Raw genomic sequence first — 26024 nt, 5'->3', positions numbered from 1 at the left:
CCTCACATCTAAATATCATTGTAAAGGCATGGTTACGCGATTCAGTCGAATTCAAAAGTGTTGCATCGAATTGAGCGGCGCCACTTTCGCCGCAGTTCGGAAATGAAATTCGGTATTTTCTACAGTACCAGTAGGAGGGAAATTTGAACAACACTTCCATCTCCCGCAATATTTTTATCACTGTATCATAGCAGAAAAATATATACGGGGTTCAAGCAAGTGTAAGCAAGTCTTAAGGAAGTAAAGGGTGATGTTATATAGATACCTAGTGGAAGGTTAATAGTGGCTCCGTCGAGAATACGTCTTGACGCAAATACTGTTACAAAATAATCGTGGACAGTACTTATGCCAAAGAGATAGAGAGCATTCTAAGACGTTATTCAAAGAAATTAACGCCTACTGGCCTGCGGCATAACTGTACGAAGTTGCCGCAAGCGAACGTAAAGTGCGCCATCTCTACAAAGGAAAAATTATTTTCATTGATCGGGATTCGAATCTGGATCCCCCCGAATTCGCACCAATTTACCATTTAAGCTGCTAAGGGATATTTTTCTTTGTGGACTTGAGGGCGTGTTCATGGTTTATGACTCCGCTACTGTTTTGCCAAACAGCACTTTAATATTGGATTCACTAACTGCCTCTCGTAGATCATAGGAAAGGGTAGTTTGCTTCCACATGAGTTCTATGTTTCGGAGTTGAAGCAACTTCTCCTGAAAGAGAAAGCCTGCAAGTCTCGCTGGCCCGTATTTCCGACGTGATCATACTAGGTCATAACGAAGTGAGGGTACCCGGCCTCCAGTAATGCTCTTGTGTTTTTGAGTGAGTTGGATGCACATTGCACAATGGACCTCGCTATTTTTCGTGTGCGTACCAATATGTCAGATTCACTATTTTTTTGTCTTAAGTGACTTTGTTAACGATGCCAATAGTGGATGAATAATTGATTTTACTGTGGATACTCATTCTTAACTCTCATTGGTTTCCTTCCATTCTTTTTTATAACCCTCAGAATGATTGAATATGCTACTCGTGATCCGCTGAAATGACTTAATATTATATAATAGTTGATTTATAACGATTCCGTTCTTTGGGCATTATACTCAGGGAAACTCGTCGGGGAAATAGATGCATATTTTTAAATAATGATGTCAAAGAGAGATTATTCATTTATATTGATTCGTATAGCATATATTTCATTATTTTACTCGGCAGCTCTACCTGAAATATATAAAATAATTTTTTTTATACAAAACAACGTTTTTATCGCAAACTTATAAGATTACCGGTAAATTCTTGTTCAATCAATTTTTCAATTAAATTTGACGTAAACAGACTTGTTGTTATGACTATCATAGTCGTTCCTTAAAATGATCGCAGCGCCGCCATCGGATTTTGGTTGCCATTTATTGAACTAATATCCATATTTAATTTTGAATTCTGAATGACAATCGAGATAAAGTCATAATAAAAGTGGCAGAGTATTGCATTGTCATCTGGTTCTGAGTTAACCTGAAAAGTTTAGCGAGGCATCTAATCAGAATGTGGGTAAAAATTGAGTTCCAAGTTTTGAACCGGGCAAGATGACAAATAACATTGCGAGTTTATAAAAACATTATAAACTTCCTCGAGATGGAGGACTTTGCAATTAATTTTTCTGTAGGATTCCTATTTTAGACGTTTATTGAAGGCAAATGGTAGCGCTGTCAGGAGGATAGGATTACTGCAAGCTGGAATTCCCACACATCTTATTCTGATGATGTGAGTTTGAATACCTGCCCCTTTTTAGTTGATTGTTGAGTGAAAAAGATCGGCGGCAAAATTAATTTGCATTACCTGTTATCGTAATGGATGTCCAAAGCATGTCGTCTGAAACAGTGAAAATGTAGCGTATTCCGTTCTCAGTGCTTTCCTAATTAACTCTACTCTACGAAAGTTTTTTTTTTGTATGTATATAACGTATTTTTTCGTGCTCCAAATTCTCCTCTAAAAGTTCACTCACTGAATATCTCGCTCCATTTCTTTCCCCTTTAGCGAGGGTTTAATGTCCATGTTTTTCCTCCTTTAGCATTTCCACTCACCGGCATTAATTACGCATTCTCCTCCTAATTAAGTGCATTGATTTTCCCCGGTTTTAATTTGGTCATCTTTGTCATTTCTCTCACGATTCCTTCTTCCTCCTCGTCTCATTTTCTCCCGTTCCGTTGTCTCAAAACTTTATATCTCTGCCGCGTTTTTTTAATCCTCGCATGCCTTTGCTTTCACGGCACAAAAACATCGGATTCTGTTACGTTTTCCTCTCTTTTATTTATGGTCTCCCTTACTCTTTCCCAACCCTCACTCGTGCATTTGCGATTTTGGATTCGTAATCTCGCGGCGTTTAGGGGGTTCAAATTGAGTGGAAACAAGTAGAGCACTTTTGCTTCAAGCTTTCCTTTGTGCTAGTCAGATTTCAGATTGAGTGTAGTGTTCTTGTATTCTCGTCAGTGGATTGGGCTCCTTAGTGTCGCATGTCTTTTGTCAAACTTCCTTTGCATGGCTGTGTCAATGGAAAATTTTTGTGCGCATTAAGAGAACGCATCACATAAGCTCAACCGGTGTAATTTCCTGACGTAACATTGCTTAAAACGTTGGACATAAACCTTAAAATTTCCACATTAGTACGTGGAATTTTGATAGATCCGTAAATGAAGTTTACTTTTGAATAAAGTTCTCCTAATCATGGAAATATTATCTCGGTTACAATATTGATGTGTAATTTTCATTGCGGCGATGTTTCTTGGGATAGGAGTATTCCAAAAATCTTAAGATGATGGCGATAGCTTTAAATATATAACTTTGTTATATAGTTAGCTTTAAATATATTATGTATAAGTTATGTAAATGAAGTTTACTTTTTAGTAAGATCCTCTTCATTATGAAAATATCCTCGGATTAAATATTGAGGTAAGATTTTAATTGCTGAGATGTTTCTTGCGAAAGGAATATTCTGAAAATTTTAATGTGATAGCGATAGTTTTAAATATTAATAATGCATGATTAAGTCTAGACCAAATACATCCGGAAAAAGTGGTGTAAATGCATGCATAAACCCTTTACTGGAGTGGATGATATGAAGCCAGATTTTCCGATAGAGAGCAATGTGGCCGCGAGATATCTTCCACTCTTGTAAAAGTATCGGCGCCATAGAAAAGAACGTTACCTTGAAAGGAGTTACTATCAGGATAAATTTGGGGGTAATACAGGGAAAGAACTGGACATTTGGCTATGTGATGGTTCTATCTCTCCTCGTTAGCGGGCATATTCAGCAATGCTGTATTTTAATTGTCAGGAAATTTGTTAAAAAATTGATTTTAAGTTCAAGTAAAAAAAATGATTTAGCTTGAGTTGTGTCTTGAGTGGTAGTCAAGTGTGTATTGCCTCCTTGAGATAAAAAACTCCTGTTTAATGAAAAAAACATTTTTGCCGTATAGAATATTTTGGGCAAAAATACTAAGGGGCTGTTTATTGAGACCCGAAATCACAGTGCGTTTAAAGAATTCTGTATATGGCATGAAGCGGTTAAGGTACTACGAGAAAAAGATCTTCCTCATTCAATCATTCTATCCTAAATGTAACATTATAAACCTTGAAAGTCGCCGCCCTCTCTCCCTGAGTTGGTGACGTCGTAAAAGTTAAGTCGAATCACAATCGAAAATTGATTTACGAGTCTATTGTACCATTAATCTCTTTAATGATGCCTCAAGTCGGCTTTAGTAGGTTGCGACTACATTATGTTCTCTTCTGACGAACATTTGACGTACGAACTTTCAGAGACACGAACATTCAGAAAATTGAAACGTGCGTGAAAATTCAAAATTGGCTCCTTTGTGGTTGGCCGATGCAACGCGGTGGGGCGTGGAGGAATTCGCACTTAGGTCAAAACAAAGTATCAATTCAACCGTTTAAATTGTAATGAAGTGTTGCATTCTACAGTATGACAACACTTTGCGATGCCTTGGTTAGGTTTTTCAACTTACGAACAAGTTCTTGGTACGCATCTTGTTCTTAAGTCGAGGACTTACTGTCTTAACAACTTGCTGGCTTAAGTTTCTGTATGATGTGATAAGGCCATTATGGTATAGAATTTCATGCATGCTGTTAGGGTTAAAAATTGTAAGTGTTCAAGTTGACAATAGTGATTTATTTGAATGAAGCGTCACCATATTTATTGTTGTTTCACTGCTGCCACCACCTATTCAACTCAATTTCAGTCTTAAGATGCTCGTATGCACCATGTCTCTATATCCAATACATTATACTCATTTTCATCCTTTTTGACTGCACTGCACCCATCCTGTTACCTCTTTTTTCTCACCTTCAAAACACAGCCCTCAGGAGTGATGAGTCCTTTTAAGTGCACTGTTCTGATCATTTCATATTTACAGTGCTCAGTATTTATTCATCTGGCTATGCGTCTACTATATTTTTATTTGAAGTTTGAGTAGCTGCGACTCCTCGGGATAATACTGTTGTGGTTTCTCCCTTTGTCTTCCACATCGCAGTGCTAAAGCCATTAAAGTAAATGTTACTACGCCTCCAGTGAAATTAGTGTCGCTGTACTGACCACCGTGGTCTCCGCTTTTACTCATATGAAGAAGAGCTGCTGCCCTCTCCCCTGGGCGATGCGATGCATAATTGTTAGCGCCCTCCCATTGCCAATTCACGGCATCTTCACAGGCTTAATGTATCATTTAGATGGCCTATCGTACCCTAGGATAAACCCGTACAACCACGGAATGCCGCCGCTTTTTGTTCGCGACACTACTGCTTTTTTGACAAATAAAATCGCCTATATCTCAGCTAACCTCTGTATCTAGAGGTTGAACCAACATCCGCAACCGCAAATGGACGCACTAGGTGGCTTAAAGTTCAGCCGCTAGAATTTACTTTACTATCATAATGGAAAGAAAACTTTGTAATTCCACATAAACATTATCCACCCACATTACCCAAATTTTTTAGCGATGAAACCAAATGATGACATGCCACGTCGAAACCTAGGTCGTAAATTTAATGAGTGGTTTGGATGACAAGGGGTACAAGTGATTTATTTTTTCTATACACAGTGAGGTACCGAAAAGAGGTATAGAAAACAAACGAGATAAATTAGATATTTGATATTGTACATTTGATTTTTAACTCGATGTCCGCACTGAACTGAGACTGTTTCGTATCCCTTGGCAACCAATTTTTCTGTATTTCTTCTAACAATTACTTTACCTAACTCTGTTGAGGAAGAAATCACTTGTACCCCTTGGCTTCTCAACACCTCATATTTATGTAGAATTACAAAGTTTTCTGTACTTTTCATTACGTTAAGTAGATTACAAAAAGTCACGCCTGATACAACTAATTACTTTCTATAATTCAGGAGATATTGGAGACGTGATAATCCATTTTTAGCTCCTTTCCTTCATTCCCAGGTGAGTGTGGTCATCCCAGAAGCGCCACTTTCCTTCATCCCCATTTATTCTAGTCCCAGGACGCTCAAAAGTCTCCCGTCGCATTAGTCTCCCGACCCTTGTCCTGCCATCCATCTCCTTCAACTATCGGATGACATCCCATTTCCTCTTCATTTCAATGGGGTCATAATGATGAACGAGTCATCGGTGGGGAGAAAACAGGAGAGACGTCTCCATTAAAATCACGACGTTCGTCAAAAGTAGGTATTGGAGCAAAACGGAGGAAAATATTAGTTCGCGACTTAGAGAACGCGATGAAGCCAAAGTTTTAGTGACTACGGTACGCTGTCTTCCATATATTCTGATGGATAGCTATACCGACACGGATAGTAATGAAGGCACATGTCTCTATCATCAGTCTATAATCTATACGGGTTATTAAGGGCACACAGCTAAGTGTACTCGAGATTGAACCTTCGATTAATCGATTGCAAACTAATCATTGTTCCATTATATACCAACAAAGTGGTCCCATTAACCGCCCTTTGCTAATATTTCGTTCTCATATCAATGAACAAGTTATGAACATATTAATTGTAATTGAAAATGAATTCCACCTTTTTCTTAATCAGTTCGTTCTAATGATAGTTTATCTCAATTTGCATAGCAACTCCAGATTGTTTGCGAATGAAATTAATCAGTTGTATATTGTGCTGCGGAAAGTATACTTTTACCTGAGCGACTTAAGGCTGAAAAATCTCTGATTTCCATCATCCTTCTTTTTTCCGTCGATTTCCATTCCTCCTTGTAGGAAGTCATCTTGAGGGAAGTTATCAAGTTAATATAGGTCTGAAGGATCTATAGATGGAGCATTCTAATTATGAACTGCGTCCTAGAAAAACATCCACCGCCATTTCTCTCGATTTCTACCGAAACCAGATTGAGATGGACCATCAAGAGAGACGCCATGGTTGGAATACGTCATGAAATGAAGATCATCCGTCGAATGTTAATGGCAAATTTTTTCCATCCACTCTAAATCGCAGCCTTTCGCGTCATACCTACCCTTCGAAGATACAGCTCAGTCTCTGCACATTCATGAAACAGCATTTTTTCACTACTTTTTACTGAAAACTCAGACACTCAGACTTATTCACATTCTTCGTCTTCCATTTTCCGCTTTCTATTCCAATAAAATTGTCTTATACCCTGCCCGTTTACTAATATTTCGTTCATCAATCAATACACAATAATTCTGAACATTTTAAATCTAATTCAAAATGATTTTCCAACTTTTCTAAAAAATTCGTTCTAACTTTTAATTGATCTCAATTTGAATAACAGCTCCATGCTTGTTACGGATGAGAAATAAATCGGTTGTAGATCCTTTTTATTATGCTTCTGAAAGGATGCTCTTATCTGAGCGACTAGAAGCTCAAAAATCTCCAATTTCCATTGTTCCTTCGATTGCCATACCTTGTACCAAGTCATCTTGAGAGAAGAAATCAATTTGTAGATAGGTTTGAAGGATCTTTAAATGAAATATTCTAATTATGAGCGTCGTAGTAGAGGCCAATAACCTCAATTCTCACGATTTATGCTAAAACTGGAATGAGATGGACCGACGAAAGTAACGTCAAGGTTGGGATTTGTCATGCAATGGAGAACATTCGTAGAAATTTCACGGCTCACCTTTTCCCATCCACCCAAATCGCAGCCTTTCGAGCCGTACCTACCCTTCGAAGAGATTGTTTAGTCTTTGCACATTCATTAAACGCCATTTTTTCCCTTCTTTCCGCTGAAAACTCATACTTTATCGATACGTACATTTATTCTTGATCCTCTTCTTCCATCTTCCCGCTTTCTATTCCAATAAAAATGTGTATATCCTGCCCTTTTGCTAATATTTCGTTCACCTATTAATGCACCATTTTTGAACATTTCAAATCTAATTGAAAATGAATTTCTACCATTTTTCTCAATCAATTTGATGTAAATTTGGTTTATCTCCCATTTCTATGTTTCTTGATTTCTCCTGCGATTTTTATTTAATCTTGTCCCAAGTCATCTTTAGAGAAGGAATAAGGTAAAAATATGTTCGAAGGATCTTTAGATGTTAATTTATAATTATGAACTCCATACCAGAGGACCAACCACCGCCATTTCTTTGTGATGAAACCGGATTTAAGTGGACCGCCAAAAGAGACGCCATGGTTGGAATCCGTCATGAAATGAAGAGCATCCGTCGAATTTTCACGGCACACTTTTTCCCATCCACCCAAAATCGCAGGCTTTCGCGCCGTACCTACCCTTCGAAGAGATTGCTCAGTCTCCGCACGGTCCCCGCAGAGATTTCCCTGGTGACAAAGGCATTCCGGACCGGATGTCGAGGAGGCTGGGGCGTCGGGAGAAAAGCGGGAGGTCTACTACGAGACAGGAAAAGACGAAGGGGTGGAAAAAGCATTGAGGGGTGAAAAGGGTGGATCAGAATGCGGACTGAGAAAGGCACTCGAACGCGGATCTGCGGAGCATTGAGGGAAAGGTTCGAGCGGTACACAAAGGGAAACTAAATTAAGATGTAAAACACCACTTAGCCAAGTTTTTTCGGAATTCGTACCTCCTATTCTACGGTCTATTGCTTTTGAAATCGTCCTCAATAGGTGAATAGAACTCGTGATTCCCATTCGTCGTATTATTCAGGTCTACTTTTGTTATGTCAAAACCTTTTTTTGCGTCTATAAGCAATGATAGATTTGAATTGGGCGCAATGTTTATTGATCTGTGTTTCTTAAGTTTAAGTTCTGGTATAAATTACTGTCGACGCTTTTTGCGGACGTCTCCGAATAATTTTTTCAGTTTCTTTATTTAGCTTTTCATTGAACTGTTCCTAAAATTTCTAGGTGTTGTTTACTTTTCGAAATGTTCAGAGAAATGAATGGCATGGTATTTAGAGGAAGCGACGGACAGCCGAGGTAATTTTACGGCATGAAGGAAGGTTGTGAGAGGAAGGGTGGAGAGAAAATCGACCTCAATAGGTGAATAAAGCTCGTGATTCCCATTCGTCGCATTATTCAGTCCTGCTTTGGTTATGTCAAAACTTTTTCGCGTGTACAAGCAATGTTAGATTGGAATTGGGAGCAATATTTATTGATATGTTTCCTTAGGCTGAGGTTATGATGAAAATTACTGTTGACACTATTTTCCGACGTCTCGGAATATAGTCAACTTTTTTTGGAGAGATATCGTGGAGGAACATATCGAATGACGGACAAAGATATTGTATTACCCTCTATCTTTTTAGAAAAGTTAGTGGGCTGTACTTTGTCTTTGTACGTAATTCGTCTCGGGAAAAAATATATTCTTACAATTCTTTCATTTGCACGACGCCTTAAGCGCAAACATACCAATAAATTCACAGGTAAGGAAAGAAAGGGATAGGAAAATATTATAGAAAATGGACGAGGACAGCGGTGTTGTGGTAGATGGAAAAAGCTAGAAATCAGGATCTACAAGGACGCTTAGATTTACCATGATTTATGCGGGGGTTTATGCACAGAAAACTCCCTTTGCATTGGCCCACAAGAGTAACCAATAGATGGCTGTGGGGTAGCTCACCTTATCACCAACAGAAGAAATGGACAAGGACACAAGAATGAGAGGAAGATAAACACTCACACGATAGCTGAAAGAGACAGGAACATGTGTTTCGGAGTACGCTGAGCCCAAGTGAAATAAGCCAATATGGACGAGACACTACTTCATTCATTCACACTTTTAAATAAACTGTTCTCAAAATTTTAAGGCCTTGTATATTTTTCGAAAAATTCAGGGAAAGGTATGGGATTTGGAGGAGGCGACCAACAGCCGAGGTCATTTGTGCCATGAGGGAAGGGTGAAGAGAAACCGAGTGTAGGCATTCTACTCTAAACGGAAACCGCCAAGGGGACCACGGTTTAACGTCCATTCCGACGGACGAAAAGCCCCTGTAATCCGCCCCTGTAACACTAAAGTAGGGTACGGGCAATCTCTGAAAATACTTTGGATACGGGATTTGAACCCCGACATTCTGAATGGGAAGCCAGCACTCTATCCACCACATTAACCCGAAATGAAGCACCCCGATTTAGAGAAAGTCTAAGAATAAATATATTTTCCGAAATATTATCCTTGAAACGCCGGTCTAATAGTTTTTTCACTGTTGTTTTCCTTACTTAAAAGGAATGGACGAAGAAATGAAGTATATAGGCATAAGATAATATGCATTCTTTTTTATTGTGAGACCTGAAGTACACTAAAAATGAGGGAGATATTGTGAGGCAAACTCAAGCAAGCAAAAAAGAATTTGAATTCGAAATAATTCTTATGGCTATTACAGTTAATTAATTAATTAATTTGAAATGGAAATAACCATTGTATTATTAATACACGGTATTCTTTTAATTCCCGGCGATCATCATACTTTCAATAAATTAAAAAAATATGATATCTGCCCATTTCCCCGTAAGACTAGGGGGCGCTCAGCCACGACCACCGTAAGATACTCTCTTGCTCTCGGTGGTCGTGGTTCAGCCTAATAATGGCGGACACTGCATTTCCCACAGTGGAAGCGACGACGTTTGCGACGACGACGACGATGGTGATGGAGGTTGTTGAGAGGGCAGTATGAAGGAATCTTTACGTAACCATTGCTGCAGCGCCTCCCACCATTAAACCGGACCGCTGACGTCACTCTGTTTATGTTTTTATCCTGAGGAGCCGATTTGTAACATGCTTTGAGTTAATGTTTCGGATTTCTTATGCACAGCGCGACTCATGTGGTATGTGACGCTAGTCGTCCAGTGGAACCTCCTTCTAACTCCTCATGAAATATTTTTTATGTCGAGACAAAAATATAGCCCTGAAAATACATCTACAGTGTATATACATTGATTATTCCATATTCATGATAGTTGCTATTTACGTTTGTTAATTCACGTACAGTTACTGCGAAACATCATAAACAAGAATTAGGAAAATATACTATTGCTATGAAAAATATATAATATGACATTTGTGCATTATTTGCTGACAATAAATCGGAAATATCCAAAGTAGGATTCGGGTGGTTTCGACTGTATTATTTCTTTTTTCTCCTGGACCACCCGAACGTAAAATAAGTTTGCCTCATGCAGGAAGGGCTTCATTATTTTTATTAGAGAAAACAAGGTTGAGGATACGTTTGTTTTTTATTAGTATTTACGGAATCAGAGATTTATGTTACTATCTTAAATTTGTATGTTGGTACGATGATTCGGGTGAAAATGTTAAAATCAGCACTCTAATTTATAAAAAGTCAATATGAATAGGCAGAAACAGTCCGAAAACAGTATTCAGTGCTTTTGAACAAATTATTGCCGTGATTAGAACTATTACTCTCACTTTCGTTGACTTTCGAACGATGAAATATTTTTAACTGCGAACTTAGTTGGCTTAGAACTTAATTAAACATTTTATCGAAGATAACTGCGTTACGTTGTTTGTAAAGGAACGATTTCATCGTATTTAATGAGCTTAACCATATAAAATTAAAAAATAACTATCATAAGTATTTTTGAGCCAATGATTGAGTAAATAATTTATCATAAAGAAATGCTTCAAAATTTAAGGAATGATATGAGCATTGGAGGCACTGTGATTTCATTTTTATACGCTGTTTCTTAATTGTATTCTATTGTTAGTTTGTTTTATGGATGAAACATTTTAGTTGATTTTTAACACACTTCCCATTTTCGGATCGGCTAGACATTTTCCACGCTTTCTTACTTTAGATGACAGTGCTAAAGTCAATAATCATAAATTAGAAATTTTGTTCCGTTGTGCTCTAATTAATCAACTAAAATTCCATACGGAAGAATAGTTTTAACGTTTCTCTACAGATGTCGTTAGTTTCTCCTAGAAATTTTGACCGTCACAGTTGTCGGAGGATTCGATATCAAGCCCTGTTCATTCCGAAATTTTGTTTTCAAAATTTCCATTTTTCATATTTATCAATCGGTTATCAGAAAAAAATAAAAATAGATTTAATGAAAGATTTTTACCAAAACAGTTTAAAATGTGCCATAAGTAAAAATAAATAAGTTTTTGATAATTCGGAGAATAATTCGTATGTGCTAATTAGGTTTAGATATCAATATTGTATGTACATCATTACCATCGTATTAGGGTTTTCTACTTTCCTCTTTAATAATTCTAATTAGCGTCCATGCTTTATTCTCCGAATGATGAAAACCTTATTTTTTACACTCTGTAAAGCATTTTATACTGTTCTTGGAAATACATGTTTTTCAAATCTTTTTTGTAATTTTAATTTTCTAATTTTCAGCGGTGAATTATGTACTCGTTTAATTATTATAATGAAGCTCTTCCCGAATGACAATAAGCTCGTTTACCAATATTTTTATCATTTCCAATATTGATAGAGTTTGTAGAATTAGGAGAACTGCATGTTTATGTTTCTTGATCCGCTGCTTTCTTCAGGATAGTTTTTGGAAAAGGCTTGTTTTTTAAAAACCTCTTTTTGATTTATTTTTTTATATTTATTTTTCTTATAGACGCAAAGTAAGTTCGTCTCTCACGTGAGTGTAGGCTTCATTATCTTTATTGGAAGAGACGAGATTTATGAGTCTTTTGTTTTTATTTCGGAACGAGCACACGGAGGCTTTAGGATTGGTGGTCAGGGGATGGGAAAGAGGGGAGTTGAAGCGGGCGAGGAAGTTAGCGGGAAATCCTATTAATTAGCAATCGGTAAATTTGAAATGGTTTCCGCGGTGTATTCGTGGGGAATAGGGGGGACTGAGAAGGAATTGGGATGGAGCGTGGCGCGGTTTTTCCCCTAATCCCCGCAATAACCGGTGAAATAATTTCATAATTGGATCGCCAGGCGTCGCCACGGATGCGAGGTATCGTCATATGTCGCGTGATTGCTACACAGCGGATGCGGGGCATGAGATGAGGCGATGATAGCGTTGGAGGGGAACAGGCTACAGTGGATGCATTGTGATAGATATGACAAGGATTAAATCCTACGGTGGAAATCTCTCTCTCCCTCTCTCGAAGATAGCGGGTCATCCCGCTGAAACGTCTGTCAGTTATTGTGAGTGTCTCTTTTGAATGTTTCGATCGGTTTTATATACATATAATTAATAATCTTTAATATGTATGTATTTATATGTATGTATATATTAAAGAGGATATCTGTTTGTATGTCTGCTATGCATTTCCATACGGCTTCATGGATTGTGACCGAAGTTAGTACATAGGTGCATCTGATTCTCCGGAACCCCGTTGTGTTACTTTCGGTTGCGTCCTATGCGTCATTTTCTCATTACCGCAACCTGCAAGTGCGCTCAGCGCCACCTGCAACTCATTCCCTACCCTCTGCTTACTGACCTACCTTCCGATAACATCCTAATTCTCTTTGCTATGTTTGTACATCTTTGTGCGCGCTGTGTGCGAATTGAAGACCGACTAAGGAACTTCCAGTTCTAACACTGCCTTTTCTCGCAACGTCACCGTTCCAAGGTAAAGGGCCCACGAATAACCTTACTGTCCTTTAAACCGGGAATTCCGACAAATCATGTTTATTCTTACGTTTCTTTTCATATTTTCCCGTTGAGAGGCCAATATGACCTTTAAGTCCAAGTTTTAATTTTACCCTTAATTAGTTCCCTTCGATAATTGTATTTTGAATAATGAATTTGGTATTTGTGGAGTTGTGAATAGTTGTTCAATTTTATTTATTTATTTGATAAATTTCTTACATGCATAATTTCTGCCAATATAAATTGAAGAATTATAAATAGATCGAAGTAATAAATTAAAATTATAAGCAACAACAACAGAATAGGAACAGTTTTTTGGTAATCCATCGGCAGGATAGACCGTTACACGGTGATTCTGAAATTACTTTGTGTAAACCGAATTAACCGGTAGAAGAACAGTCGTAACTAATTCGTTGTCTCTGACATAACTTCATGGAATAGACGCAACATAGTGAAGTGTAAAAAAACTTGTAATTCCATATAAATTTGGCACTGTGCGACCCAGATTTCGATGCGGCTAGTCATCATCTGTACATTTTCACCGAAGACACAGAATTTCCGCCTTCGATGCAAATGTACCAGATGATACTGCCCCGGTAGACCTAGGAATAGTGTAAGAATTCCTGTCATCGGGGTTTGGTATTTATTAAAAATTTCAATCCAATCCGGAGTGGGTTAAAAGTAAATAACAAAATTCCATCGTTGAAACAGACAAATAGACGAAGCAAGAGGACGAGAAAATAGAAGAAAGATTTCGTGTTTTCCCGGCGAATGGACTTGGTGAAGAGTTCTCGGGATTGCCACCGGGTCAGGAACTCCATATCTGCCGACGTTTCGATGTCCGATTCGGTCATCGTCCTCAGGGCTGTGAACACAGCCCTGCCAGTTTCTGGATACAGGCTGTGGAGCCAGGGCTGTGAACACAGTTTCACAGCCCTGAGGACGATGACCGAGTCGGACATCGAAACGTCGGCAGATATGGAGCTCCTGACCCGGTGGCGATCCCGAGAACTCTTCACCGAGAAAATAGAAGTTCAATGTGGTTGGGGGACCGGGCAGGGATGATTCATAAAACGCTCTATGTAAACTTATCAACTTCGGTAGAACATTCTAATGAAACATTTGAGGATTCAATCAATTAATATAATTTTGTTCTGCTTAGGCAGAAGTGGGTCTTCCCGTGATGCATCACCGCACGCAGCGACGGGGAAGCTGTTCAGGGATTCTGGGAGGTGGGGGAGAGGGAACTCGTTGCTACGGAAACGAGGCCAGCTCGGGAGTCCATTTTGGTTCTTCAATTCCTCCCCGGGACATAATATCTCCAATCCATCAAGCTTAATCCACGCGCTACCACTTTTGATTGTCGGAAGGTTGCATGGGACACTGGGTAAGCGGGTTGGACAGGTGGTGGTTCCAGTAGAGTGTTCCGGAAGAACTAGTCCATCTAATCTTTTTTGTTGACTAGTTTGGTTAGTGTTTATCTTGAGGCTTAATCCGCTCCTTGACAAATGCTAAGTAACATTGATTTGTGGGGATATCCTATTAGATAATTGTTAATCACTTTGTAATGGTTTGTGTGATCGCATTAAGGTGGTTGATCTGACATGTGATCCGAAGTGTTTGCCATTTCAATGAAAATTTCGAAATATGATGTACCAATTGTACATCATCGACCGACAGTCTCAAAAAATGGGCTTTCGGCGCTTTATCTTTAGTAAAGCCATTTTTACATTGTTATTTGAATATAGAAGCGTACAGCGATACTTTATAAAACATTAGGAAATAGTTGGTTATTATTCCAGAATATAACTGTCGTTTTGACAAAAAACTGATAAAATATTCGATGTAATATTGACTCGTGATAAAAGACATTGTTGGCACATGTATCGTGTTTAGATTTATCAGTAAATGAATGCTGTCACAGGGGTGAAATCTAATTAGTTGCGTGAGAATATCGATACTGTTGTATCGAAGCGGCGGAATAAGTTCTAATTTCAAAATTTTTGGGGTTGAATTACAATATCCTTTTTCAGTTTTTTGAATCACATAATCGGGAACCTTTCTCTGAAACTTGTGTTAACTGCGCTCTTTTGCATTCCGTGAATTTTATTTCTGGACAGGATCATGGGGAAAATCGGTAAGTATAATATTTTTTTTCGTTAAGTTCTCCGTCTTATGCCTTTTGCAGCACTCACAAATTCACTTATCCTACTGAAAGCGTCGTCTCTAGGGAAGATTGTCAGCACTTTCTCGATTTTTTTATGGAGCTGTACTACGTTTGATCGTCGGGAGATCAGAAACCGGCTCATGGTAAAAGGGCTGGACAGGTGGAGAGGCTGCAGTTAGATACACAGAAATGTATTCCTTCTAATTTATTTTGTTGGTCAGTTGTAGTAGAGTTTTCTTGGGGCATTCTCCTCTACAATGCAACCTTTTTGGCCAATAGGTAACTTGGATTTGATAGGTAATCCCTTGGGAAAGTTGTGATCTATTTGTAATGGGTTGTGGTCCGTACTAATTAGTGATAAGCCGCGCTCTCTTGTTATTCATTTTTTGAACAGGAGTAAGAGGACGCACCATTCTCGCACGGTCGGTCGTATTTTGACTTTTTTTCTCGCATTATTCGTTTGGCACTATCGTTATAATCTTTAAATTTATAAAGTATTTAGAACAAACCTCTGTTAACATTTCTGTGTGTCTAAAAAAATTTAATCTGTGACAATGCTGAGTTGAAATTTTTAAATTAGAAATTCAGGAAAATATTAGAGGGGCTCTGTTGTGAGTACTCTAACAATTTTAAGATATTAGCGCAAGTTTTAAACGATTAATAATTCAATAATGAACACATGTCGAGCCGACGTGTTACGATTTATTAATGAAATATTAATAATTATCATAATGGTAAACATTATTATTTTTTCATTTAAGAATACGTTTTCGCGAGGTGCTGCGTATTATTCGTCTTAGCTTTCATCGTTTCAAACATCCTCCTGGAAGTGTCTTCATTAGAATGAACGCTTTTCCATATACCTTCTATTTCGTATGCATCGGAGCCGTACCAATATTAATCGTCGGGAGAGCGGATGGGAGTCGAGGTAAAAGGGCTGGAGTTTTTCCTGTGGCTTATGCTACACTGCTTTGCTCCACGACTGTTAAGTTACATTTATTGATCGAGAAGCCAATTAGATAATTGGAAATCTGTTTGTAATGGTTTGTGGGATCATATTGACTCGAATAAGCAGCGCTCCTCGTGCCCTCTTAGTACTTCGTATTTGGATAGAAGTAAGGGAAAATTTGGAATGAGGTTGTTTCGGAGCACAAACTATAAAAAAATTATATTAATGGAAAGAGTTCGGTCGATTGATGAGAAAGATAACTTACGAAAAAATCTTCATCCAGCAATATTCTCATTATTTGCATTACTAAAGTAGTCTACTGATTAGCGTAGGTTTCCAAGGAGTATTTAAGAAGGATACTATCAGCTTCCCCTCCCTTCATGGACTCCCCTCTTCAATTCATAACAAGGCATACTCCATTTTATCCAAAACTCCTTCTCTTTCTTTCCTCTTCCTCGTTTAGCCATCATTCTACCCTCCAACTCAGTTTCCAACATCCCCTCCCCGCTCAGCAATATTCTTACTAATTAAAAAACCGCTAAGTTTTCGCCACCTTTCATGAGTTAGTGACGTCAATTAAGTTCGATGAAATATTCTCGTTTTTTCCATCGGGTGAGTTGCTTGTATGCAGACGTTTCGATAGATACCTCTGCCATCGTCTTCAGGGCATCTGGACGGATCATCAGGGATGCCCTGAAGACGATGGCAGAGGTAGCTATCGAAGCGTCGGGCTACAGGCAACTCATCCAGTCGAAAATCCAAGAAGATTTCATCGGTGTCATGCGCGTGGAAAGAACAAAATCATGTAATTCTATAGTCCGGTTCTTCTTCTTGCTCAGGAAGAACTGCTTACTGAGGGGAGGATTTTTTCTCTATAGACTAAAGAGCTACGGTCCTCGGCTGTCCGATGCGAGGAACTTGTTAAAACTGATGTATACGAGAAGAAATAAGAGCGCAGGACGTCATTAATCGGGGAAAGAATATATCTCAGAAATGACGTCGATTTTTCACCACCAATTACTCGATTAGAAGGACATTGATCGAAAAACCGAAAATATTCCAGTCCCTTCCTTATGCCTCCGATATGACGATCAGCAATTAAATACAAAATTAGGAACTTATTCATTAGAGGTATGTTTTCAATTAAAAATGGTTTTGGGATATGGTTGCGTCGTATTCTTCTTGTTTTACTTACCGTTTCATTCGTCACACAGAAGCTTCATCAAGAGCCTGAACGATTCTCAGTATTTTCTCTTTTTGTAGGGGCAAATAAATGTTCGCTTCACCATGTTTTGACCGATTTGAATTTCGGGCAGAAGGCATGAGTTCGCCCACATTAGGTAAACATTGGATGAATTGTGGAAATTTGGTTTACTAAGTTAAAAATCAAGATGCTATTGTCACTCATTTGAATTGAGATTTGGATAACTTATGACTGTCAGTCGATGGTAATAATGATTGATTGTCGATAGTTTAGACCATCGGTGGGTTGCTGACATCCGGCGGACCAATGATAATAGGTGAATTATTGACAATTGGTGGAATGGGGACAGTTTTTGTACTGTTGAAAATTGTGTATGGTTGAAAATCGGTAGACATTATGCCTATTTGTGGACCATTGACAATCTGTGATTTATTGATAATAATCAATTAAGTAATTTTCTTACAATTAGTTTACTATTGATGGTCGCTTGATTATTTTATGTAGTTAAGTCAGAAAATCATGACGTTACCTATAGAATTGTAATGGGGGCTAGGAACCTCGAAGCCGGGCTTCGTTTTTTTTCCCCACCCTGTTATATTTCTTGGTTTTGTGGCTATTGCTATGGCCTCGCTAATGAATCACGGATGATATTTTTCCGGATCTTATGCTCCCATTCGATTCGACATTATCTTTTGAATAGGGACAGTAAAATTGTGACATTTTAAAAAACTTTTCATGCAATGGATCACGAATATTACAAAAGAGGATCCTCAAGTCGGCCTCGTTTGTTGTCGCCCAGCGCGCATTTAAATGGGTTTACAGAAGCCACCACTCGCGTCGCCGGCGGACAAATTGATCCAAATTTCACGGGAAAATAAGGTATAATTAGGAGTGTCAACCTATAATTATGTACATAGTAATGTGATCTATCGGATGCATAACTTTATAATGCTATTCCTCGCAATTAAAAACATTATAATGCAAAATATTGGAAAAAAAGTGGATCGCATTGGACTCATCACCGCGCCTCGGACATTTTTGAAAGCCGATTAAAATGCGACCGAAGTGGCAAGAGAAATCAACCCTCTGTGGGATGGAATTGGGCCTCTTTTAAGCAGTTCTCTTGAAATAGATTTAGTTTAGCCGAGTGATTTTCGTCATTTGGCCCGTTGTCAGTGTCTTTAATTTTTCTATTTGTTATTCCTTGTTGTAACGGAAAGGGTGGTCTTCTCCGAAGCCTTTTCTGCTATGGCACCGATATAAAAATTATTTCTTGCTCTGCAAACCATCAGTTCCCTGTAACGCTTCCTGTCCTTTTGTGGTCTAATACTGCACTGATCTTCTCGTGAAATTAATCGTCCCGCGTAAAAAACTAAAATGAAAACCCTTATCCACCTTAATCTCCTATCTCAAAAACCTTTTAGGAAATAAGTGAGGGATCTCTTTAGACTAAGAGGACCGTGCAGAGTTTTCAAAATGATTCTGCACCAGATAACTCGAAAGACTCGTTTACGATGCGGACGTATGCTGGACTGAACCAAGAAGAACAGCTGTGACAACGTTATTTTTTTAAAAGTAGAACTTCTTTACATAAACTTTTTACCATCTCTGAGAGCCCATACAATTTCTTCGCAAGAGAGCGATCTGGAAGAAACTAGGAGTTGTATGTCACACATGGTGCAAAAAAATGCCTAGACAGCTTGAAAATGACGTAGAACACATCGAAATCGGTCGCAAAATATTAAAATTGTCTGGAAAGTACAAAGTGACTTGATTTTATTTTATCATGTATAATGTCCACAAAGTTAATTCACCAAACATCAACTTTATCCTTGAGAACGATGGGCGAGTTGCATATCGAAACGTCGGTAGGATATTTGGAGGACCTTACTCGGTGTGAGATCCGGGAAATATTCACAGCCATTGATAATTGTTTTTGGGTTAATTCCGCGTCGACTCATTTTCGGTGGACGACAGTTTCGGGCGCATTCCACCTCCCGTCTTCGAGTCCAAATGATCTGCTGAGCTTCAATTTTCTTTATATATAAGGCTAGTCAGGCGCGCGCTGATTGGCTCGGTTTGGTTTCCATTGTCGGAAAGATGAAGCCTTATCTGTAAAGAATAGAAGCTCTGCGGATCATTTGGACCCGAAGACGGAAGCTGGAACGCGCCCTAAACTGTCGTCCATTAAAAATGAGTGGACGCGGCCCTAACCCGGATAACAAATATCAATTGTTTTTCGGGTTATTGCCGCTTCAATTCCACCAATCCATCAATTGTTAATTCTCTGCGGAAGCGTCTGTAACAACTTAACTGCCGTATCAGAAAGGAAAGACAATGGCAGGTTATACAATTTATTAATTACTGCGACCGCTTCCGATTGCATAGTATCATCATCAGGCGTGTAATCGAAACCGGTTGCAGTAATTAATAAATTGTGGAACCTGGCATTGTTTTCCTTTCTCATACATCATATAGGAGTTCCGTCATGTTTCGCCTGACATGATTGAACTTAACCGCCATTGTTCGTTGAAAAAAACCAGACATTACATTCATCCTCCTTGCCGGCCTATGTCCCGTTTCCTACCCTACAGTTACTTACAGTAGGTACTGTTATTTTTTGCGGGATAGCTGTTTTTTTTAAACAATACAACCCCTAAAACCCCACGCTTCACGTTTTACGCCCCTTTCTCCCCCACCCCTTCGACTCGTAAATCTTTCCCGTTCCACGGCCTTTATTTCGGGAATATTTTTTCCTCACTCGCCTCACCAGCCGCCCGCTTTTTAGTCGACGTATCGGGTCTTGTTCTCAGCGCAGTGGAATAAAGGGATCGTTGGGGTGGCGTTTCGACGGAAAAAAGAAGAACGACATGCGAAAAAAGCAGGCTTTCCGTATAGGTGCCGTGTCTCCTCTCTTCCCACCTTCCCAACCCAAACATCTTGCGCTATTTCTTTTTTTTTTCGTTTGAACAAGCCCTCCCCCCTTGTATGGAACTATAATATCCCTCGAAATGCTGCGCGAAACAATATTGACTCCATGCGTGTCGATATTATACCTGTTGCTCGCGGTGTATTTTCTATAAAAACTTTAATGATATTTAATATTTTTAGAAATTGAGCTTGCATTTTTTCAGAAAATTCTTTTTAAAATTATCATGAAAACTTAACGAAGGGCTTAACTGAAAATTTTATGATATATGCGTAAAATATGCTTACTTTCTTACGCTAATGCTTCGAAATAAATAGCGATTTTAACTGATTTGCGGCAATGATGCTATTTGTGAACTAAAGAAGGGGTCTATGGCCTTTTATTGGGCTCTATATCTTTTTGAGTCCGGGTGAAAATTTTCATTTATATGGTGTGCAATGCATTGAATAATCGCTTAGAGTGTAAATAAATTTCGTAGCTGCAAAAGTAGAATTTTGCACGATAGACCATGAACCAGTGGTAGTGCTAATCTTTTACCCTTTCAGAGGTTCACGTTTCTGAAATTCGTTTTCGTGAGAATAAGTTCTCGGATATTTGTCATTCATTTGGAGTCATATAACTTGCATGTTTTCATTTAAGAATAACATTTATATCTACGCTTCCTTTTCAGTCACTCACAAGTGTTTTCACCCGAAAACATCAATGGCTCACTTCCTGAAATTATAGGTGTTCCGTAAAAATGCCTCACACATTTAATTTTACACTTGAAGTATTTTAATATTTGTTGTCTTTATATTTTTGATATTTAAATAATCGGACTATTGAATAAGTTGTGATTTGCCCTACTTTTAAAGTTGAAAAATCACTCACGAGAACACTTTGTTTTCGGTTGTGTTTAAGGTACTCTTTCTCTTAAAAGTATTTCGATGGACATTAAAATGATGTTTACCTGTCTAGAGTTGCGTTGGAGTAGGGAATTAAAATTCTCTATCCCGTTCCTGGAATGAAATAATTTTAAAATAATTATTTTTGTGTGCTCTGTTGCTAATAACTAAATACCTCGCTTCGAAAGCGAACAGGTGCAGTTTTCTATCCAGGATTAAGTTTAAAGCCTATAGTAACGCTCCGCATGTACTTATTTTATTGAAAGACCTAGTTTTCAGCACGTTTTGCCTTTACCGTGATAACGGCAGTAGCTGCTTGTACCTTGGTCTATCAAATAACTCAATTAATAAGGAATATTGCCATTGGTTTTTTTTCATCGATATGGCAAATTTTGCTAAATATAAGCCTGGTTCGTATATGTACGCAATATACTTAAAAACCTCGCCGTATGATATCAATCTGTTCTGGAGGACCGATCCATTGTATGTTTAATCGGCCTTTCCATTGTATCCGAAGGAGGGATTAATCTTGAGAGGATCACAAAATGTAGATGCTGCTATTTTATAAAATTTCATTCGTAAAAAAATAAGGCGTAGAATGCCATGGGTATTGGCAATTTGCTATTGGTAACAAATACAGCAGAATTTGAAATTTTCAAAATTTCGCGCAAAATCAACTCGGATCGTAAGCCGCATCCATCTTACGTAAGACATATTGGAAAGGATATTTTACGTTTATGTCATACGACGATGTGGCTCTGAAGCTGTTTATTCCATGTCTGTTGGATGCGGTGAAGTTTTGGGAGAGTTCGAATCCAAAGTAATAATGCTTCTTAATTTTGTAAATGAATCGTTCTAGGTGTCTACATTTTACAGGAAACGATAGGGTATCAGGCTTATCTTTGTGTATCCATGCTGTATCCATGAAAAAAGTAAAGAAGTATTAAAAATGGAAAATTTGTAATGTTCCTTAAAAAATGGAATTATTCGATGGAACAAGGTCCAAGCACCTACTGCAATTATTACGGTAAAGACAAAACGTGCTGAAATCTTGGTCAGTCAATAAATAAGTATGCGTATAGTGGTACGATTGGCTTTGGATTGGCTGACAGAATACTATACCTGCACCCTTTAGAGGGGTATTTAGTTATTATCATCCGATCACACAAAATAATCATTTTATAATAATTTCATTCCAGGGATTGGATAGAGAATTTTAATTCATTACTTCCATGCAAATATAAACAGGTCAATACCGATTTAATGCCCTGCAAAATACTTCAATTTAAAATGAGCACCTACTGCCATGATCACGGTAAAGTGCCTAAACCAAGGTCGGTCAAGTGTTCTGTTCTGCTTTCTGAATTGGCAGAATTCAGTGGTGTGGCGTTACAGATCTCGCAACCTTGAGTATTGTATCTTCTCTGGAGAAGGCATTCTTCCATTCTATGTCAACATTTCGCGCCTGGATGCAAAAAAATGGTGACTTGTTCTTTTTCTTTGTGGAAATTCGCCACATCCATGAAAAAATGAAAAAGTAACTGTAATATTCCTTAAAAATTGAACTAATTGATGGATCTAGGTCAAAAACACCCGCTGCTATGATCGCAGTAAAGCCTAAACCTTGGTCGGTCAAGTCTGCTGTACTGTATTCTGAATTGGCAGAATTCGGTGGCGTGGCGTTACAGATCTCGCAGCCTTGAGCATTGTGTCTTCTCTGGAGAAGGCGTTCTTCCATTCTAAATCAACATTTCGCACCGGAATGCAAAAAATGGAGACTTGATCTCACCGTAACCGAAAAGCTCTTCTCTCCTCCGTCTCCATGACAAATGCCTCCTACTTCCCCCGCACCCCTGTCTCTGAGAGCCTGTAGGAAGGGAGAGAGGTCTTAAAGGAATTCATCTTCGTTGTTTTTTCCCTTCCAACTACTGAGCCTTCATCGGCTCTATATATTCCAGTCTCCCCCTTTTTTTTACGACTCTTTCATCATTTCCCCTCTCCTTTCTCGCCTCAGAGTTTTCCTTCCCTAAGCTGGCTGCAGTTATTCCTTTCTTCTCCCATCAAATGTATTTGAATGAAAGGAATGGGATCCTTTTATTCACTCGGTTGGTTTGGGATGAATGACGCTTATTTTTTTCGTTGGTCGCGGGAAATTAAATGGCGGTCTCCGAGTTTCATTTTTTTTAAATTTTCATTTGGAAAGCAAGGCAGCTGTTTTTTTTCTCCCTAGGGTGCGAACGCGGGTATCGTTTTATTTTTTTCTATTTATGCATACCGTTTAAAAATACGTTTGGCATTTCATTTAATGTTCTCAAACTGCGTGAGATACGGTTTTGATATATTTTTATTTCGTCAACTCGTCGGATTAAGTTATTTGCATAATGTCTTTGACGTTAATTGGAATTTCTCAATAAGAACACTCTTGTGGCTCACTTGAAGTTTTAGTTCAGGATTTAGATGAATATTTTGCAAATTATTTTATGGAGGGTATGTTCAGGGTAAATAATTTTTCTGCTTTGCGAAAAATATTTAAATAATTACGGTTGGAGATTTCCTTCTACGAATCGATGAATAGTTTTATTTGGAAAGGCCAATCGATAATGGATTATTTGTTTGTGTAGAGAGAGCTTTCAAAAGTAGTCGTTTTTACAAAAAAAAGAACTTAACGGTCAGAAGTGAGGCAATAGAATTTCACATTCATGCTCAGCAATATTGTCCCAATTGCATTTAGCCACTGCATTCATTTCAAATGATGCACTCGATATTATAGTATTTTTATCACATTGAAACACTTTTTAAATGACATTAAATTGTGGTTTTGGACCAATATTTTCTGTATTCATTCGTGAAAAGAGGCTGTGAGATTTTATGTTAAGTAAATCTCGTTTCAATGCATGCTGCATGCTAGTGATTGATCACCCCCTGCCAAACACCCTAGAGGTGGCTCGCAGGGTATTATGTAGATGTAGATGTTTCCTTTTTTTCATTTTATCATCCGCCTCTTTGTGATCCGTATCTATGTTTGGGAATCGGAAATTTCTGTTATGTCAACACTGGAATTACATCCACTTATTATTGTACTCGGCAAATGTATGGCGTTCTTTCTTGCGTCCTGACCCGAGTTACGTCCATCGCACCGGGATTGAAATGTCTTGCTCGAGGCCCTCTGGATTTTCTAGTCGATGGAAGGATAAGACCGATGTTTGCCTTAGCCTTTTGGAATTCGCTTTCTCGTGGGTGAATTCCCCTAGGGGGCTTTTTATCCAAGTGCATACTCCAAGGAGATGGCCAACCGCTTGGTCCATAGCTCTTGCAATCCCCATCTACCCTCAAGGATCTCCACGGTGGTTTCCCCATTTATATTTACCAATCACTTCCCAGTCCAAATCGGTATACTTCTTCCTGTCATATTATTTTCCCCTTGCCTTACCTGGTATACCAGGAACTTTAACTTAAATATAGGACTCCATGAATTGGATGGGTGAGGCAGATACTTTGTGGAGATCCATTATGAGATATGAAGTGAAACACTTTGCACTTTCCACATAAAAATTAATTGCACTAGAGTCGACACTATGATAGACAACATGGTAGCGAAGAAGAAAAAAGAAATTTCCCTTAGGCAGATCTATTCTTTGGAACCTGGGGAAGCTCAACGCTGGCGAAAAACATTTATATTGGTAGTGCTTCCGTAAGAGTAGGTAAATTTCTTAATCACCTTGGCATCAAACCAGCCTTCCACAATAGAAAAAACCTAAAATATTTGCTTCCCAGTGTAAAAGACCGTGTGGATATCAGGGACCAAAGTGGAATTTATAGGCTAAAGTATGGGGATTGTATGGCGTCATACATTGGACAGACGGGGAGAAGTCTGAAGGTCAGAGCATAAGAGGGACTTTGAAAACAGGGAAGGAAAATCCCAGTTTGCGGCTCACCTCCTAGAAGATGGACACCGGGCTGACTTCATCCCAGAAATGCTGCAACGGGTTAATAAAGGAAAAAAATGGACATTTGGTAACAGTTGTACATCGTATCTGCCATTAGTAGAAAAGATGTACTAGAAGATGTACTAGTAGAAGACTAATGACCATGTTTTTCCCTTCCATTCTCCGATCCTTGACCTCCCTCAGCTAATGGGGGAATAAACCCTCCGAGCACCTGAAAACAGTCACCATCCCCTACCTCACCCCAGACCAACGGTCAGTTTAAAATTCCCAACCCTCCTTTCCACCCCACCTTCCACCCCCATTTCTCAAATGTTTGCGAGTGTGCAATTTGTGTATATATATTGGTATGGTTAATTTCTTGGTTTTGTCTTGATAATGCTGCAGTGCAGCGAAACATGTCGACTCTAGTGTAATACATTTTTATGTGGAAAGTGCAAAGTTTTTCACTTCATAGGACTCCATATTATAAAATGGATGCCAGATAGGGATCAGAATGGTGTGGTGGCTAGATTGTTGGCTTCACACGCTGTTGGTTCGGGTTCAAACCTTGGGGATGACAGAGAATATTCAGTGTGTTGCTTTCTTGAGTGTTGTGTGAAGGAAACATCAAGCGCAACACTCCGTCCGTCGGATGGGACGTTTAGATGAGGTCTCTATGGCGCTTTCCGCTAATACTGACGCTGGGTTTTTCTCCACCCTTCCTACCTGGCACAAATGACTTTAGCTTTTGGTCGCTTCCTTAAATTACCCTATCACACTGGAAGACAGATGTCGATCTAAAATTGACATTAATTGCCTCGGGAAAAAGTTCCCCCGATCAAAACGAACCGCAGACCTTTGGTTTTGCGGTAAGTCGAAGGCTAGCGGTTCGATTCCCGGTCCACGGAATTTTTTTACCATGACAATTAAAGTGAATTTTACCG

The 26024-nt window shown here is 38.7% G+C and overlaps 1 protein-coding gene across 6 annotated transcripts in view; it reads left to right on the top strand.

The window, feature by feature from the left end:
- Positions 1–26024, top strand: part of LOC124169616 (trithorax group protein osa-like) — a 430983-nt gene that overhangs the window by 76503 nt on the left and 328456 nt on the right. The gene's annotated exons all lie outside the window — the stretch shown is intronic.

This window comes from Ischnura elegans, chromosome 12 (genome assembly GCF_921293095.1).
Source record: "Ischnura elegans chromosome 12, ioIscEleg1.1, whole genome shotgun sequence".
NCBI lineage: Eukaryota > Metazoa > Arthropoda > Insecta > Odonata > Coenagrionidae > Ischnura > Ischnura elegans.
Note: the sequence above shows the minus strand (reverse complement) of the source record. Positions and strands in the feature narration are given on the sequence as shown.